The sequence below is a fragment of the Lagopus muta genome, chromosome 17 (genome assembly GCF_023343835.1).
Source record: "Lagopus muta isolate bLagMut1 chromosome 17, bLagMut1 primary, whole genome shotgun sequence".
Classification (NCBI taxonomy): Eukaryota; Metazoa; Chordata; class Aves; order Galliformes; family Phasianidae; genus Lagopus; species Lagopus muta.
Genome location: NC_064449.1, coordinates 8,695,062 through 8,714,647, shown reverse-complemented (window position 1 = coordinate 8,714,647; position 19,586 = coordinate 8,695,062). Strand labels below are relative to the sequence as shown.

Genomic DNA, 19,586 nt, shown 5'->3' with positions numbered 1-19,586 from the left:
CAGGAATGTTCTTTTAAAGGCTTCTTGGACTTGGCAGTTTGGTGAGATGTGGATATTCAACATTTCTCTAAAGCGTAGTTCTAAAATTCTCAGGAGGCCTGGTTCACATGACAAGAAAACACTTGTCAGAAAATGCTGAGAAGCAAAAGGTACGTAGCTGTACGTTCTGCTTGGCTAATACGCATGCAACTCAACATTCTCACCTTTCTGAGTCAACACTGCAAGTGTCAATATGAAAAAATGCACCTGTGATCAATTATACAATTTTCAATGAATAACTGATATCTTGCCTATGCATACAGAATTTGTCAACTGTTAACCAATCCAATCATGCCTACGTTCCCCAATACCTTCATATGTTAAAGATATTATCACCAAGGAATATAGACTTTCCTTAAAAGCGCATCAAACCAAAACCTTCATACATAAGCTTCTGAAAGAAGAGTTAAAAGTCCACAAGATAACTGGAATCCACTTAGCATACATGAAACTCAGTGTAGCTATACAAGTAATGGTGAAAAGCACGCATTAATGAAATACTTCAAGGGAATGGAGAAGACCAAGCCCTCTCTACATTGAATTCAGACTTCACTAGCAAGCACATCACGCTTGGGAATGTAAAAGAATAAATTACAGGCTGAGTGAGCTTTTCACCTTGAACAGTTCTTAGATGTCAAATAAGATCATGGTAACAGTAGCATTCAGCTATCATTTTAAAAAGACACAGCTGAAACAGTTATTAAGAGTGGTGATGACTTAAACCAGGTACAGTGGTATCATGAGCTATCCCAATCAGATGGAAATCATTGTCAATAAGCATCCTTGTTGTCTTTTCAGAATCCTTACAAACAGTACACCACCTCTTTTCTCATAGTTTCTCCCACAAGTCATAGACCAGTGAAGAATTAGAAGGAACCAAGAGATGACCACATACTTACAAGTCTTTATTGCGAATCAGCAGTAGACACAAACATGGTTTCCATTCCCAACACAGTTCTTACTGTATCACACACTAACAAAACTACTCATTTGTGTGTACCTTTCTGTAAGCAGCTACTGAATTATTTTAGAGGTCATTAGGATTTTGATCTTAATGTGGTGGTAAATATCAATAGTACAGGATCAGACTCCCTTCTCAACATTGCCTTCCCCTGTTCCCACGTACCTGGCAGCATTCCCTAGATGCTCACCAACTGCTGGAGAAGAGAATATCAACCCTGTGAAATCTGAGTGAGGGCAGAATACAGGAGAGAGATGCAGAATGTGAAAATACAGAGAGATGCATGGGTACAAGTAAGGGCAGAACAGAACCTTCAATATTAAGTCTTCCCTGAACATTTTATACTAATCGTTTAAGTCAAGGCCAAAGACTGAGGAATTATCCAAAGCATTCCAGTTAAACTAGTTCTAGGGACACAATCAGTTTCTCTCCTCCCCTAACATCAAGCAAAGCAACTCAGGCAACAGTTAATAAACCTGCTATGGAAAAACAGTTGGGGAAAAAAGAAAAAAAAGATTTGGAGGAAAACCTATCCACTGATCAGAGGAGCCATAGTACTAAATTCAGCTGGCAAACAGCATCATGGAAAAGGACTCACTGAGACTGCTTCTGAGTGTACTGTCACAGCTTTGTCTGGTGTTGCATTAAGTAACTGAGTCCAAAGGGCAGCATGTTCTTCTGTGCATCCATCCGTCCAGCGCTAACAGCCAGACCTTCTAGACACAGTTTTTCCATTCAAGCAGAGCCACACAATTCTGTGAAAATCCAAACTAATTCTGAAAACTCTCAATATTGAAAGCGTGAGAAACAACCCTGAGGCTCAACTCTAATTTGTATACCATCGTTCTGAAACAAAAGCAGGCTCAAGATGGAAGAATCACTACTTTCCTGCACTGATCTTTCCTCAGCAATTCACAGTAAAACCACACTTAAATTTAGGAACCACAGAACAAATAAACATTTCCCCTATAAAACTACAAAGAAACTCAAGCACAAAGATTTGCTGAAGAGTAGATAGGGTTAAAATCTGCTGGGAATGAAAAAGAAAGCAAAAAACACTATTTCAGGCAATATTAAAACACCAGTGTCAGGCCATTTGTGCTTCAGAGTCATTCTACTTTTAATTTCTTCACTGAAATCACAACCATACTAGCCATCAGATGCACATGCTACAGCACCATCAGCTTGTCTTGGACACAAGTTACAGCATACACTGAGGCTGAAATGCATCTGAGGAAGTGATGGGATCTCAGAGATAAAGCAGGCAAATGCACTTGTTGGTTTCTCAGAACACAGCTTTCTCTGCTGAAACTGGAGGGGGATGGAAGAGGACAGCAGCGTTTATGAATTCTGAGCAGCATTAGTGTATGAGCAGAACAGGGAAAAATGTACATATCTGAGAGGCAAAGTCTTCACAGATAATTATTATCTCCTTACTGTCATTGTATATAATCAAATAGATGTTATAATACCGAGACAACGTGTTACAGAGACAGCTGTAACAATTAGAGCTTTAACAAGCTCTAACAAAACACGATGATACGGCAGTGTCATGCTCATCTTCACTCTCAAGCTGTCCAACTGAGAAGGGAAGTTGTGCTTATATTAGCACACCACTTATCAAGTTGCTAAAAGCAGAATTAAAACCTTCTGCCATGTGCCGACACCTGGCTGCTGTCAAGCTGATACTTCATTTAGTACTATTGCTGAAAAATGGAAGGCTTAAGGTAAACTGGGGGAAGATCAGAAAGACAGTTGCCCATTACTGTCAGTTAATTCCATGTAAGCACTTCTACAGCCTTCAGGAGACAGGACTTCTCCAGGAATCACGTGTCAACTTGGTTAATTTCACAAATGTAGGCTTCTGACCCCGTTGTTTCGTCCACCAACGCTTATCACAACATGAGCTCTATACAAGCAGCCTGGATGTAAGTTTTATCTCAATGCTGAATATTCTTGGTCTGCAATGTAGATCTGATGCATAACCAGTGTTCCTACAATGCATTTTCTGACTTCACATTTCCACAAAATTCTCGTGTTTTTTCTGAATCCCACAGGTAGGTCTCACACAAGGTTTCTTACATGAATTCCCACCAATTGACTCCTGCTATTCATAGAATAAAAACAAGTAATTTAGCCTTTTCCCAGTGAGACAACGAAAGCAATCATTCACTTCAGGCTAGGCTGAACACACTCAGTAGTGCTTTCTAGCTCCAACGACAGCACTGTTGTTGGTTTTTGCTTTCTTTTTAAAAATATCCTTATTTTAAACAACAGTATTTCGTGTCTGCTTCATTATTTAATCTTTTTTTTTTCCCCATATTACCAGAAACATGGGAAATGAAGACCCATGGTCTACAAGGGTTGACCTGAAAGCACATGCCTTCTATGTTATTATGTTGGCCCATAACATCAGAGATGGACGTTGATGGGATGGCAGTAGAGGTTGAATCTTCCTGTCAGTATTCCATTACATTTTGTTGCCATGTGACAGATGGCAGCAGAGAGGCAGTCTGACAGAATAGCATCTGACATGGAAGTGTACATGAAACAAAGGTATGGAATTGAATCCCTCCATGGTGGAAATTATGTTGAAAATAGTGTTTTGCAGCTGAGAACTTGCTCTATCAAACAATGCTACTTTGCTCTGTTGTAGTTTTGATGGAAATACATAGGAGGCATTACTTTCAAAGTGACCTACATAGTTTGTGAGCCTTCAGCATCCCTCTTTTCTGCATTCTAGATGTTTCCAGAACCTTGGCAGGTCATAGTCTTTCACATGCTAAGTCTATCCAAATTACATAAACATGAATACAGTTATCCATTCACCAATTTGAACACATATCCAGTCAGGTTAATATAAGAGAAGTACTGAGGAAAGAACATGACAGCCCATAACAGAAAACTAATAATCAAACAGGAAAATGTACGTCAGCAGCTGTATAACCAAGATGTTATAATCACAATATAATTGTGTATAATCAATAGATATCAAGATGTTATAATCGCAATATAATCAAGAGAGTAAGGCAAAGCAAACAAGGATCACAAAAAGAGAATAAGTGAAAGAGCTTACCCTTGGGTTGAGCTCACCAAAGGACACCAAAAGAGGGGATCTCCAGAAGAGATCCTTCCCCTCTGGTAGCCAGCTCTTAAATAGGTCCAGGAGCCAGGGTGCAGCCAGGCTCCACCCCTTCCGGCAGCACAGCTGAATTGCCTTCACCTGTGCTCCTCTGGCTGACTCAAGGCTCACCTCAGGTGATCAATCAGAGGTTCAGGCCATGACTCAGCAGTTCCCATACAGCAGCATACTCTCCACGTTTATAATTAAAAGGAACAATGTTTCAGAAACCTTATAGCAAGTGGTTCTCATCTACCTAGCGCGAGCACAATTCAACTACGACAGACCTCCTCCTGAAAGAAATTATTTTTAATGTCAAAAAAGTGAAGTACAAATCACATGCTTCCCCACAAATTCTTCTCATTCACTGGGGGGGGGGGGGGGGGGGGGGAAGAGGTTAAATAATATCTTAATATCTTATTAGTTAAATAATATCATTGTAAACAAAGGTCCTATGAAAGGACCTAAAGGGAGAAAATTTTTACCGCTGTTAGTTCTTTGCTATTTGACCTACTAGATAACTTATTCCAAGAAGTTATGACTCTGCTGTCCCTTTCCACATGCCTAGAAATTCAGAAGAAAGCAGATCCTGCAACATACGTGCATACGAACAGCTCTTATCCTCAAGAGTAAACAATAACAAAATACAATAAATAAATAAGAAAATATAAGCCCTGGCTACTATCTTTCATCACTTTACTCTCTTGAAGGTCCCTCCCCTTCATGCAGTCTCACCCTTTCTCTCAATGGGTCAGTTCAGTGCATGGGCATAATTAAAGCTTTAATTGCTGCTAGTCCAGTGCTTGATGAGCTACAAGGATATTAGAAAAGGTGCGTATTCCAGAAGAAACAAACAGAGACACAGAAAATATTCAGTCACCTGTACAGCTTTCTTTAAGGAAATGAACTTTGCACAGTTGCTTTTTCCCTTCCCTGATTTTTATATTAAAAAAATATCAAATCTCATCTCCAGTGAACAAAAGATAAGACCACAAACGTTCTTATTTTCCTCTAAGCATTCAATGTGCTAACACATTTTAGCTAGAATTCCTGCTTAGTCATGCCTGACACAATCTAGTCTTTTAGGCAAACATTCCCTTCATTCTATGTGCTATGGCTGCCAGCCAGTTTGCAGTTGATGTACTTAGCGTTTCTGCTTGTGTCCAGGCACAGTGAGATCTCAAACCTGCTCTTGCGCATCATTTTTATCCTTGCATATGCTCTTCATTTATACAAAGCATATGCATAGTTATATATAGATAGGTTTAAATATGCTAACAAAATTTTTGAAGATATCAACTAGAAAAACATTATATCCTATAACTAAGGCTACAAAAAGGAAACATAACTATTTCCTGAAATAAATGAATCTTTCTGGAAAAAAAAAAAAATACTCTCCATCCTGGAATTAAAGCTTTATTACAGTTTAAATAAACAGCTTTTATACATAACATATATTGCATATAAAATAATCATTTCCAAAAGCAACTTTCAAGTCTTATATAAAAGGAAAATGAGATAGGGACGTATCCAAACCTCCTGCTTGCATTTCAGCCTCAGAAATGGTCATTAAAAATATTATTCAGAAGCACATCATCAAATAACTCCTTTAAAATGCAGTTCTGCCTAAGATCAGAGAAGATTTTATTGATAAACATCTTCACTTCTAGATCCTGCCTAATTCAGCTAACTACTCACTCTTGATATCAGTGGTAGGAGCAGATAAACATATTCAGAGAGAAGGAAAAGACGAAACAAAACATTTTCCTGTTACCTGCAACAGAGCTCTCTGGATGGTAGATGGCAAAGCAGCCTCCAGAACACTGCCACAACCAGGCAGGTTCACATTGGAAAGCATGAACAGGAAGTTCAAGGAGCCCAAGGCATAACACGCATTCACTGATGCTGAGGTGAAACTCTTCTGCTCCTGGCAGCTAGCTAGTAATTCTACTGGAGCCAAGAAAAGCTGGGATAACATCTCAGCTCTTCAGGCCATCAGTAGTCTCTTGTGTTACTGGTGCTATACAGTCACATCCTGCCCCTCTGAACACCCAGGAAAATTATGGGATTCCAGTTCTCTTCCTGTGCTATTCTTAGGTCACTGATGCCTGAAGCTACAAGGATATCGAGTTTCTTTAGGTTGAAAGAGCACTCTGAATACCTCTGAACATTGAGTTCTTTCTCCTCCTCTATGAGCAGCAAATGCTTTCTTCAGCTGTGTCTGCCCAAGGTTTTCCAGAAATGCAACAGAACAGCTTCTGCTCTGGAAACTTAATTGCTCCCCAAAATGTGATTAATTTGGGAGTGATTATTTTAATACAGTTGGTCTGTTGCCTCAGCTCTAATTACATTTCTCTTGTCAATTAATTAAAACCATGCTAAATGAAATACCAGTATTTACTTAAAGTTTAGGGGGAAAAAAAAAAAATCATGGGATACAATTAGATATTACCAGACATGATCTCAGCAGGTTTTCAATTATTCTATGTATAATAGGTCCCTAATTCAATACAAAGCTGTAATTAAGAATGTAATTAACTTGTGGCATTCTACTGATGTCATACACCACAAGAACAAATAACGAGCTACAGTTTTTAGTGCAGAATCCTTAATGGATTGGTGCGTTTCATTGAGAATGAATTAGATACATAAAAATAATTTATTATGGGTACTTGGCCAGTATAATGGCCACGTCTGAAAAACAGGCAAAGTATAAAACAAGAGGCAATAAACTTTGTTTTGGCCAAAGCCCAAATCTGCACCTGGTACACACTGTGTGGAAATGATGGACTTGCTGTCACAGGTAGGAGACACAATGCCTGTGTCTACACAGCTCTTGAGGACGGGTCCAAGGATTGGCAAGATACAAGGATAATTGCAGATGTGTCTACATATAATCTGGATGTGAGCGGCTTGAGTAGGAATAGCAGCAAGTTAAACTGTCTGATGCTGTTTTGGTGATATACTGAGCTGTTCTATGTACAGAACAGACAGTCCAATGTGCTTCATTCAAGTCCAGACTTGAAAGAAGCAGATCTTCTGGATTCACCTGTATTAAAACTCTGCATTTCAGTCTAGGTTTCATAATAGACCATGATGCTTCCAACCCCACTGAACTTATGAGAAATCCTCCAGGTCAATACTGCTTATCAAAGAAAAGCTTGTGGTTCTGTCACACAGACAGCATTGCTGAACTGTCTAAATTAAAGACTTCTGTTCTCAGTTACAGTTATTTGAATGCCACATTTCCTTCAGAATGATTTTTTTTAACAGATGACATAAGGAAAAAAGTGAGAAAATGAGCCTAAGGGAACTAAACAGGTTTCCAGAAATTATCCATCTGAGCTACAAATAACAGGTCTGTGATAACACTGAAAACAAAAGAAAGCACAAAGCATTTTAATTTCAAGATAGCCCTCTTACCAGAAATATACTAGGATAAAATTCTGGCTTACCAGCTAAGGAATCTTCTGTACTGAATTTAGCTGGTAAAGAGCAAGTAAACAGAAGAAAATATAATCACATAGGGCGAAGATAGGCACTTCAGAAAGCATTCAGGAACTCCATAACCATCAAATGGACTTCTGATTCCTCAAAAAACACTTCTGATTTGCTCTCTAAATATTTAATTCTTCCCTCTTCTGGGAAAACAGTGAATTAATGGAGCATCTGCTACCTTCCATAGGATATCATCACCTTCAAAGGTGAAAAGTCTCCCTTTCAGTCAGCTCACTGGAGCTTTTGTTTCTTCAGGATATCATTCTCTGCAATGAGCTATCAAGCTAGTGAAACATAAACATGCATTTACCTACCCTAAAATCAAGTCACTTGAATTCAAGAATGCTTTTGTGTTAGTGACACACATCTACCTATTTGGACAATTTTTTCTTCTAAGTAGTTTTCACATACTGACATACTGAAAAGTTAACCAAGAAATACGTCGTTTCCTAAAATATTCCAATAAACCAGATCTAAACACTCTTTACACTCTTTGATAATTAATGCTGAGTATTTCTCAAACTAGAACTGATGGAGTTAATGGCCTTACTTAACAGCTAAAGTTCTTTGAATCACAAGATGCCTCTTTCAGATTAAAGTGGCACTGAAAGAGTCCGAGTTCAAATCCATTCCCATGTATTCAGCATCTTTAAAGTCTTTCTCTTTTTCCACAGTTCAAGATGTTGGCACTTCATGAATCAATCTCAAAGGATATTAAAAAGCAGCAGGAATAGCCTACAATGAGCCAGAAGGTTTCTTCACAAAAAGAAAAAAAGAATGTTACATCTGCCAAGTAAAGCACTAAAAAAAGTAATAAGGAAATCCAGACTTAACTTAATTCATGCCCACATACATATGCATTCAGATACAGCCTTTAATGACATTCATGCTTCCAAATAAGATCTTAGGCTGAAAGAATAGACAGCAGCTCACCATTTCTTTATCATTACATATAACCTTATGTACTAATCCAAGACAATATTTAAGTGTTGCACTGAACTATTACTACCCCAGTGTCATTTTGTGTTGCTTTTCATGGCATCCCACAGAGCATTTCAAAAATATTAACTCATTTACTTGCACAACACTTCCCTAGGACAGCATTTTCTCTAATTTTAACTGCACCACAGCTAAATTAGTAACTTAACTCAGAAGTATCTGCTAATACAAACTCCTTATTTAGAAAACCTATAGCCTCATTTCTCAAAGTATTAGTGTTAACTCAGAGCAAATCTCTTGCTTACTCTAAGGACAGATCTAAAAAATGTAAAATTATGGCATGAAAATCTGCTTTCTTTAAAGTATCACATCAACTCCATGGCAGGAACAAGAATAGAAAATAATTCTCCACAATGTTACTGAGCTGTTCTAACCAACATTATCTTTCTTCAGTCATTCTTCTAAGCTAACCTGCAAACCTATCCAGCATGTCTGGATACAGAAAGTAAAAATAAGGTAGGGATTCAGAAAGCAGAGCCCTGAATGCCTAGGGAAGTTTTTGAGCTATAACATAACATGTTCAGAATCATATATCCTCTATCTTTCTTCTGCAGTTTGCATTTGGCTCTCAAGGGCAGTCACATGGTCTTCAATGGGCTACCGAAAATACATTCCAGGATGCTGTCACCAACACCAAGCGAGGAAAAAAAAGATGAAAATTCTCTGCATAGATTCAGAAAAAGTCGTGCTGAGCCCATTACATCCATGCACCTTCCAGATTCTGTAACTAATGAAGCAGAAGGCCACAGACAATAACCTCATTCAGAACAACAACAAAGTTATTTTTCCCCCCAGAAAACTATCCATCCTGTGCATGGAATGAGACAGCAGAGCCATAAACAACCACCTGTTCCTTAACCCCTTTCATCCACTGAGATTGTTTCCACCCTTGCTCAGCATAGAAATGAGCAAAGGAATGAGACATTCCGAGAGCACGGAAGGAAGCTTCTGTAGCTTCAGTTTTTGCCCTAAAAATTGGTTCCATCACGGCTTGTAACAGTTAAAGGGAAACATCTCCTTATCTGAGATTGCGTGCTCCACAAAGACAAGAACCACATAGCAACATAGCTGTCAACCTCTTGATTTTATATTAAAAATAGAGTAAACTCAATTTGCAGGCTCAAAGCTCTGGCAACTTAGAATAGAATTCTCATGGAAGTTGCCCAAAAGTTATATGGTTTCAAAAGCATTTTTATCCCAGTTTTGTGTTGGTTCTTTTTTTTTAATAGTGCTGTGACACACTTGCAGGTATTATCTGCAGTCATGAATCTTATGTATGAACACTAGCCGTCATTTTTATTCATCACCATTTCAGAAAGAGATTAAGGAAAACACCATTTATCTTTGCCTCTAACAGTGAAAATTGCAGGATTTAACCCAAATAGTACTACTCAGAGAAATGATTCTTGCTGGCTAGAACTCAATTTTTAGCTGGATTTGTTCTTGGAAACAACTGAACCACTTAACAAAAAACTTTCTCAAATCAGTGAGAAAATATGCAGCTTAGAAAACTTCAGTTAAAAGCGCTACAGCTTGAGAAAGTCCCACTTTAAAAGGGTATCATACTGTACGGAGCTGACCAATTAATCTATATCTGATGTTCTGACATGCAGATATCTGCCACTCAAAACAATTGCAAGTAAATTTGTTCCCTAAAATACTCACTCAAGCCCTCCACAAAAAGAAATTTACTCCCCTGCCTTTGATATAAAACTGATCGAGTAGGAATTATCACATATGCAATGAATTACACCACAAACTTTTCATCTCAAACTGCTTTGAAATATTGCTTAGTAAACCTACTAGAGTTAGTTTTTCCAATGAAAAAAAAGACTTCTTAAACGAAGTCTTCACATTCTGAGTACTCCATGTGGTTCACATTTACTGTTTCTTGAAAACAGTTTCCCTAAAACTTACACTATTTGATTTCATTTTCAGTTGAAAGTTATAAATGCTGAGGAGGGAGACAGGGAACAAAAAAATATATTCAGAATGAACTCAAATATTAGTGTTAATTATACTTATAGCATGCTAGCATAGAACTTAAATCTCAATAAAAACCCAAAGATGTGCCTTCAAAAACTGTCAGGAATGAATACAACCAGAGAATAGCAACCCACAACTGAAAAGTAACAGTAACAGCATGGTGACAAAGCTCCTAGCTACAGCAGATAAGAACAAACCCAAATACAGCAGATGCAGAAAAAAAGGAAAATTACTACTCACCTTCAGAAAGCCACAGGCATGCAGGGTTCTCCAGCAAAAGATCCCCTTGCTTCTACTGCCAAACCTTAAATGAGGTCTGGGAAGGGCTGGATCCTGGCTCCAGCCTTCTGGTCACTCAGGTACATTGCCTGCACCTGAGCTCCCCTGGGTTGGCCCTGCCTTCCCACCAGGTGCTCCATCACTCAGCATTTCTACTACAGATGGTATGTGTTGGATTTACAGTTTTGAGTAACCAAATCCATAATAAGTAGAGAAAAGGTTACAGAACTGATCTTTTCAGCTAGGACCTCTAGCACTCAGCATAAAGAAATACTAATGGTTGATTTGGTTGTACTTTGGAGTCAAAACAACATATCAGTTTGAATAACCCTCTGGAAACAGTTTTTACTCACCTGTGGGTGAGGGAACAGTGTACTCCAGTGGCCTATAAACCTAAGTTAGAGCTCAAACAGAAACAGTTTTTAAGGAGTGTGACCACTTAAAGGTTCCAGGTGTGTCTATCTCCTCAGAGAAGTCTCTATGAGTTCAGTTAATCTCACCTGTACTTACAGTGTTATAACATCAGCATTCATGTGTAGATGAGTTGGTGATCCTATTGTAGGAAAGGTACAGACAGCACCTTCAACTGAAGCCCACAAAACAAGTCTCTTTAAAGCAGACATCTGCATTTGGTCTGATGAATCACACACGTGAGCAGTACACATTATTATCTAGATCATTTCTGCCAGTAATCACCACATCAATATTGATACTCCAAACTGAAGTGAGTTTTAACATTCGAACAACATGAAGAACTAAGATATTCTAATTCTTTAGACTACCAATGAAAATATTGCCCTTCCTTACTACCATCTCTCTTTTGTATCAGACAGCTATTCCAGGTCGTAAAGAATACTAACATCCAGGAGTATCAAAAGTGAGATGAAGACAGAAAGGATGAAATGATCTGTTAGGAGATAAAGTCAGAGATAAAAACTATGTTGCCAGAACTTCCACCAAAATGTCAGATCCTCTCTCTGTGCCTCCTGAATCCCCATGCAGGGCTACAGCAAGATGAGGGATGGAATAATAGAGCTCTAGTTGTATTTTATCATAGTTTTCACCCCAAAGAAATACAAAAGCATAAGTTATTTAAACTCCATTGCTTGTAACAATCATGTTATTTTGATTAAACATTTTCTGGAAAATTTGAACAGACTCCAAGGAATTGTTTTAAACATTCTCCAACAGAGGATGTCAAAACAGTATTTTTCAAACAGCATCTACCACTTACAAACAGACTAATTAACATAAAAAGACGTCCAAAGTCAATTCAACTCTGACAGTGCCTAGCAGTGCCAAATTAGATCTGGCATCTTGAACTAGCTTCTCTCTTCCAGCAAATGAATATATGTAAATGCTGGAAAAGGATTCACACAAAACTGCTCTTTGCCCATGAACAGCACTAGAAGTGTCCTCTTCATCCAATCTGTTTAATTTCATACCATATACATGGTAAAATTAGGTAGAACAAAGATACTTTACCAAGCATCCATGAATTGTTAGATACATACAGACTAATACGTATGTGGGCTGAAATCTTGATGAATGGCAAGGCTCCTACTGAAATAAGTAGATAAATTTTAACTTGACCAAGTGCCCGTGGTGCAGAATTTCCTTAATTACAAAGGAACTGGGATTTGATGAGCTAACAACTTATGCCAGTGTCTCTGTAGTTATTTCATGTACAGATTCTAAAACTCAATTTTTAATTTCAGAAAAGTCCAGTAAAATAATGAATTACAAAAAGTCACGAGTGCATTGTGGTCTAAGGCTTCAATGTGACATAATCTTATTAAATGATAAACAAAGATCATGCACAAGAGACACGTAGTACAAAAAAAGATCATAATATTCCTAAAATATAAGTATTTGGACCACTCCTAAACTATAAGTGCATTTGGACCACTGTTAGTTTGATTCACCATACAAAGATGAGATCCTTTTCAGGGTCTAGGTCAGGATCCAAAATCCTACAGACATTCTGAACTTCATGTTCAACTGACAAATGTGGCTCCTCCTGATAAACACAAAAACAAACCAATGTAAGTAATCTTCAGATAAACTGTTTGCATTTTGTGACCCTCTTGAACAACACTGCCTGAAGGCACAATTTTTACCCCAAACCAGTTTTGACATTGCAGCACTACATGATCATGTTTAAATGTCATCTGATGATTCCTATTAAAGTGTCACAGTTCTGTTGCTACAGCTAATTTAATTCTAAATGAATTTTCAAAACCAAGACTAAAGTTCAATGGAAGCCTGAAGCTTTGAGGAATGGTAAAGCTTTGAGCCTGAAACACAGTGATATCCAACTTCAATCTGTTAAATAGCCACGGAAACATCATGAATCTGTGATTCATTGAATAATGGTACATAAAGTAATGAAGTAAGACCTTCCAGATTGACATTGCATTACACATCTTTCCAGACCAGCACTCTACTTTCATCCACAAACTGCTCATGATGCTCCAGATGAAAAGAAAACAACATACTCCTTCCACTGTTTCACACAGAGTTGGAAAAATTCACTCTACCATTTCGCTGATACATTAGCTTACAGATTCAATCTAAACATATGACTAATGAACTTATCTAGTGAATTACTGAGTACCATCAGGTGATGCTGATCTCATATCGGGAGGCTATGTTTGGTTAAAAAAAAAAAAGTAATAATTCATATTGCTTTGTAACCAGTTACAAATCTTGTAAAAAGGACTTGCAATTTTACCCCCTCCTAATTCTTTTTTCATTCATATTATGAATAACAGAAAGACAATCAGATAATAAATGCTACAGTAATTGCCATTTGACAGATGAGCAAATGAAATCAGAGAAGTTACCTAAGCAATCACACACACACAGCTGGAGGAAGAATTAAACCTGGGAACCCTGCTTACTATTTCTTGCTATTCCCCCTAAGAAGGATATATATTTTCCCTTTGCAGACAGAAGAACAAGAGTATATAGGAAGAATGTACCTTAATTTATGAATTCTTTTAATAATTTCTTTCTGAAGTTATTGACAGGATGATTATGAACAACAGAATCATGAAGGCATTTAAAAGCACTAGAAATTCGACAGTATTTCTAACATAGGTCTTTTTTGAAAACATCAAAGACGAAAACAACTATTAGAGTCACTCTTCTAAATTGAACACTTGTTTTAAAACAGTAAGGTTTGTCACTATTGTGTATATTCAAATCTCAAGACATACCAGGACAATTACAAGAGACCAGTCAAGAATAATCCAACTCATGTAATGTCACATCAGCTTTTACGAGAGGCACAGGCTTTACAATTATGTTAGGCATGTGTGCTGCCAAAGCACCTCACGTACAAATTCTTCAAGCAAGCAATTCATGGCACAGATGCTGTCTTCAGAAAACGTGCAGCCTTTTCCACTCACGTTTCCCATACTTTGTATGATTCATTTGCAAATCCCAAATTACACAAAGAAAAACATCTTCTCAGTCCAATCAGTCCACTACTGCACATCAGGAGCAGTGAAACAATATCAAATATCAGGGTATCCATTAGAAGTGCAGAGCATACACAGAAGAAATCCTATATTAAACTCATCATTGAAAATGCAGAAGCGCAAGCATTGACAAGTTCAGCTCTTGCAAAACTAAGTGAGATTTAAAAGACTTAAGATGGATAACGCATAATTAGATTCTCCACTGGCACATACACACCAATGACTGAAAATTCATTGAAGATGAGAGCAGAAAAGCACTGTAACAGCCCAGTTACATCATGGCAGTGTCATCATTCCAACACAGGTCTCAGAGTTGTAGTACACCAAACAATTCAGTTGCAGACTACAAGAATTAAAATCATGAATTAAAATGGAAAGCAGCTGGGCCTGAATCCATAGCCATTCATGTCAACAGGAAGGTTCTACCTGATTACAGAGGGCCTTGGGGCAGGGAGACATCACAGCAGACCTGCTCCTAATTTGTGTAATGGTTTCATCACCATGTACTTCACTTCACAGTCCTTTGCTACAGGACCACTTTACATTCCAGACTTTGACAAGAAAACATATCCTAGTGGCTGTGTACTTCTAGATCCAACCTGCTCAGGCCTTAGTCCCTCTTTCTATCAGAAATTGATCTAAACCCAAATGTGCTCCCCTACACATTTCTTATTCCAGTCTTAGTCTCAGTCCCAAGACATGACCTTGACACAGACCTCAGTGCTATTTCCCCAAGATTCCTATCTTTCGGCAAACCCTCACCCTAACCTCCTCCTCCACACCACCTCCAGGCAGATCCTTCCCTACATTTCTAGTCTCCTCCTTACACAGAAAGCCTGACCTTCTTCTAGCCATCCTCAGACCTTGCCCTTGCTGGCTTTCAGACCACAATTTCCTTTTTCATTTTTATTTTGCTCACTTCGCTCCACATCTTGCTCTCTAGTTTTTGTCCTTCCTTTAATCCACTAAAGCAACTTCATTTTCCAGAAACCACCCCTGCAGCTAGGGAAGGGGATGGAGCACTTTGAGAGCACAAAGATAGACAGTGTCCCTACCCACACCTCTTACACTTTGCCCAGATCAAACTTCTGCAGCTCAGAATATGCAATCACAAGGAAAGAAGGGCTCTGTCACAGAATATGCCTAGAGCATAACAATTTACATAGCATTAACTGTAAGGATTCATCAAGGCCTTCCTTGTCACAAGCAAACATTGTTTGTAACATTTCTGACTTGACATCCCACCAAATCAACCACAGACTTTCTTCAGATCTCAAGTTCCATAAGGGTATCAGCACTTCTCAAGTAAGAGTAACTATTTTTAAACAAAAGAAAATCCATGCCTCCCTCCTCTCCTTCCCCCCACACACACATAGATTTGTTCTTGTAAACCACTGAACTCTTGGCTGAAGTTTTGGAAAAAAAATTAATAAATAAATTACTCAATCTGAGGCAGATGCTTGGTGTTAATGGAGAGAGAACTTAAACTAAAACCTAACTCTTAATGTTGATTCTAACAAGCAATTCTACCAGTCCAGTTTGCAATAACAGTACCGGCTTTTTAATTGCATTGCAGTGTTTTTAATTCATTGTTGGTTTTTTTCGTTGGCTTTGACTTTTTTCTTTTAGTTAAAAATAAGGCGCTACATCAATGCAACCATTACTATTATTTGTACAGGACCAACAATAGGAGAAAAGCACCCAACACAAAAAATTAACGTGGCATGGTTCACCAAGTGCCTTTCATTCTCTAACCTCTTAGTGTTTAATATCCTGCATTGGATATATAACGTAAGCAGTTCCCATAACAATCTCTTCTTTTACTATGGTGTCACATGTACAAATTAAAGCCATACTGCTCTAAGCGTTAGGCTGCAGTACCACAATCACTTCAGCAGTCTCTCCCCAACTTGAGTCCATCCTTTTTTTTTTTTCCTTATACAAGCAGTCTGTTGATCCCATGGTGATGCAAAATTAAAAAACAAAAAACAAACCAACAACAATCAACACATTTTTTGTGTGTTTTATCTCCCTGAAGCAGCTCTCAGAGGAATCAGGCATGTCAGATGGTTGTTCGGTTTGGAAGAGGGCAGAAACAATTTACTCTGGCTCAAGCCAGTGAGGTACTGATGCTCAGGCAGTGCAACTGGTTGGAAAACAGAATTTCATAAGGACTGAAGCTAATGTTGAAGCTTTTCTTGCCATTGAGAATGGAAGTAAAAGTTAAATTGTTATGTAAAATTAAAATGCTTTTCAATAGACATTTGTAATGATTAATCTTTTCACACAAGTCATACTGAGGCAATTCATTTTTGCAATATCAGAACAACACTATAGAAAAGCACTAATGATGTGCTTTGTAGAGTATCCATGCTATTCTAAGTTCATATCTGAATACATTTACAAAAAGTCCAAATGATTGTTTTCTGAAACAGTTTCCTTAATGAAAAAGTTATTGAATTTAGATGCAATAAATAAGCAATAAAAAAAGAAATGACTTAAAACTCTCTCCCCCTTTTTGTTTTGCGATTGTATCAGTTTTTAAAATACTTTTGAAGAAAGAACAGTTCAGTTGAAAAGCATTTATCAAGTGGAAAAAGGCAGCAATTACATAAGTAATACATTAGAAGTACTGTGGTAGATGCACTTCTGTATCTGTCCTCTATGATTCTGTGTTGCAGCTGAAGAGCAGAATCGAGTGGAGCAGCCCCTCTGCTGCACCGGTATCACAGGATATCAGCTTACCTGTTATTTACTTAAGGCTTCCTCTTCATGTACAGAGAAGCCAACTTCCACTTGTGCTCGAGGGACCAGTAAGGATTTGTTCAAAAAATCAGCAAGCTCTCCCCTGGCTTTTAGATATTTATTTAACGCTGAAGTTTCCCTATAAATGCCAAGTTTCTAACCACTGTTTTGTGACTTAGAATTTGCTTCAAATGACTGAAGAGGGCAATTCACGGAACAATTCTCACTCCCTTTGCAGCAAGTTTGTGTTTCCCAGTCTTAGAGAGGAACATAGGATGTAAAGCACTGAAACGCTAATTCTGGTAGCAACAGAAACCAATGGATAAAGTAGTACTCTGGTACTACTACAAAATATTACTGTTCTTCTACAAAACTGCATGTTTAATAAAAATTGCAGAAGAAAGTGAAAACGTTATCTGAGAAGAAACAACAAACAAAGTGCTTGACTTTATACATGGCACTTGTAGCACTAACTGATGGTAAAATCCGATTAAATTCTTACTGCAGCATATAATAAAGTGTCCACTTAAGGAGCCATGTCTAGCTGTTTACATCTGTCAAGCTGCTGAAACTGCAGCTGTAAAAGAATGCTTTTGATAATGACAGCGGAACTATGATTGGTATGATCTGTGTTATTCAAGCAAAAGTGCCAGAAAAGGCTGTCTCCAAGCACAAAGTTACTGACCCAAGATCAGTGGTGCAATAGTACAACATTAGCACATTTCTTAAGTGTAGTGGCAAAGGACTACTTAGTCAAAGTGTACTTCCCTAAAGAAAAGCTCAGCTAATTGACCAGTGGTGCAAAGATGCCTGTAATTTTACTGATGGGGCTGACACTTTGTTTATGGAATTCAAGCTCAACAGATTAATACGCGTTAGAACAGCAAAGAAAATAGAAGAGTGGATGCGCTGGGTCATTTCACTAGAGTTGAAAAGAAAAATGGTGACCTGAGGCTGTGTACTGACCCAAAAAAATGTGAACAAATAGACAAAGAGGGAGTATTTCCATTTACTAACTAAAACAGACACAGGCAGTACTTGAGTAAAATTATTTTCAAAGCTAGATACATCTGCAGGCTTTTGCCAGATACCTCTAAGTGAGGAGACTGCAGAAGCTATGAACTTTCAATGCACCATTTGTCCGTCCTGATTTCAAAGGGGTCACATCTGTCACTAGAGCCTGAGCCAGTCCACAGAACACAAAACAGTACAACTGCTCGAAGAGCTGAACACTGTGAAACTGTTTTGCCAGGGTACTGAGTCTGTAAGGGAGGCTGAATAAAATAGAAAGGACTCAGGCCCGCAAGAGCAAGTCAGGACAAGAGTTTGACCGAGACAAAGGCCAGTAAGTTACTGCACACCACTGGGAAAGACAGAGCACTCAAATTTCAGTCAAACACCTGAAGTTAACATCCGATTTTCCTATAGCATTATAGGATACTACCCGTATTTGTATTACTATAGAATTCTGATATTAAAAAGAACTGAAAAGAACCTACTGGACAAAATGGCCAAGGAAAGATCAAAAGCTAGCAGACCAACTAACCAACAGATGATCACAGCGAACAAGAGAAACAAGGACACTACTGATAAAATCTCAGACAGCAAGACAGTGGTGTTCCTGACTGTAGAGGCAGCATCTGATTAAAATCTCGAGATTTTGAACTTTAGTTCACTTACCTGTCTCTAGACTAGTTGCCTTCAAAAAGACAACTCTAACCACAACTACGACCAACAGCTCTGAGACACTTACTGTAGAGGAGCCTTACTTTGAAAACACTAGCAAGGGAAGTCTGTATGCCAATACTTCTGGCAAATATACCATTATTTACAGTTTCTAGCTGTTCATTAAAGGACAACTTCTCAGTGGTGCTGATGTACTTTTTCACTGGTAGAGGTAAAAAATGCAGAACTAAATCTCAACTCTCAATAAAATCTGCATCTTTAAATCTCAGTGAGTATAACTTGGTGATGCTTAATAATACTTAGAAATTTATGAAAGATTAATGCTCTGCTGTTTATCAATTGATTACATACAAATGAAAGTTCCATTTATCACATCGTTTTAGATTTAAAAAATAGCAGAACAAAAGCAGGCAATATACCAGCCTCTGGATGCATAACTGTGCTTGCATTTTGTAAGAAGTCTACCTGAATACCTAGAACTCTGGTAACACCACGCAAATGTAACACTTGCTCACGTTCAGTGCTTTCTTCCATGTATCTACATACACACACACTTCTCAGCAAAGGAATCAATCCTCCAGCTGTACATCCTTAAACTCATGTTTAGGTGTTACTTAGGATTCTTCGCTCCTGATTGCTATTATTCTGTTTTAGTTCAGAAATGAAATGAAGCAGAGTACATATATTCTGCTTCTCTATCCATTGTACAATGAAATAGGTTCATACACTTGCCTTCACTTCATTTGTGCTCAGATTCAAGGAAAGAATTAAAAATATCTAACCTTGA

At 38.1% G+C, this 19,586-nt stretch overlaps 1 protein-coding gene across 3 annotated transcripts in view; it reads right to left on the bottom strand.

Annotated features, from left to right (window-relative positions):
• The window catches only part of TMEM132C (transmembrane protein 132C), a 180,151-nt gene that overhangs the window by 157,792 nt on the left and 2,773 nt on the right, over positions 1–19,586 (bottom strand). Inside the window, exon 1 of one of the 3 annotated variants that reach the window (XM_048963982.1) lies at positions 10,845–10,993. The exons of 1 other annotated variant lie outside the window; for it this stretch is intronic. The gene's annotated coding sequence lies outside the window, so the exon portion shown is untranslated. Of the gene's footprint in view, positions 1–4,076; positions 4,135–10,844; positions 10,994–19,586 lie in introns of those variants that run through there. One more of the 3 variants, XM_048963983.1, reaches the window with a different exon arrangement.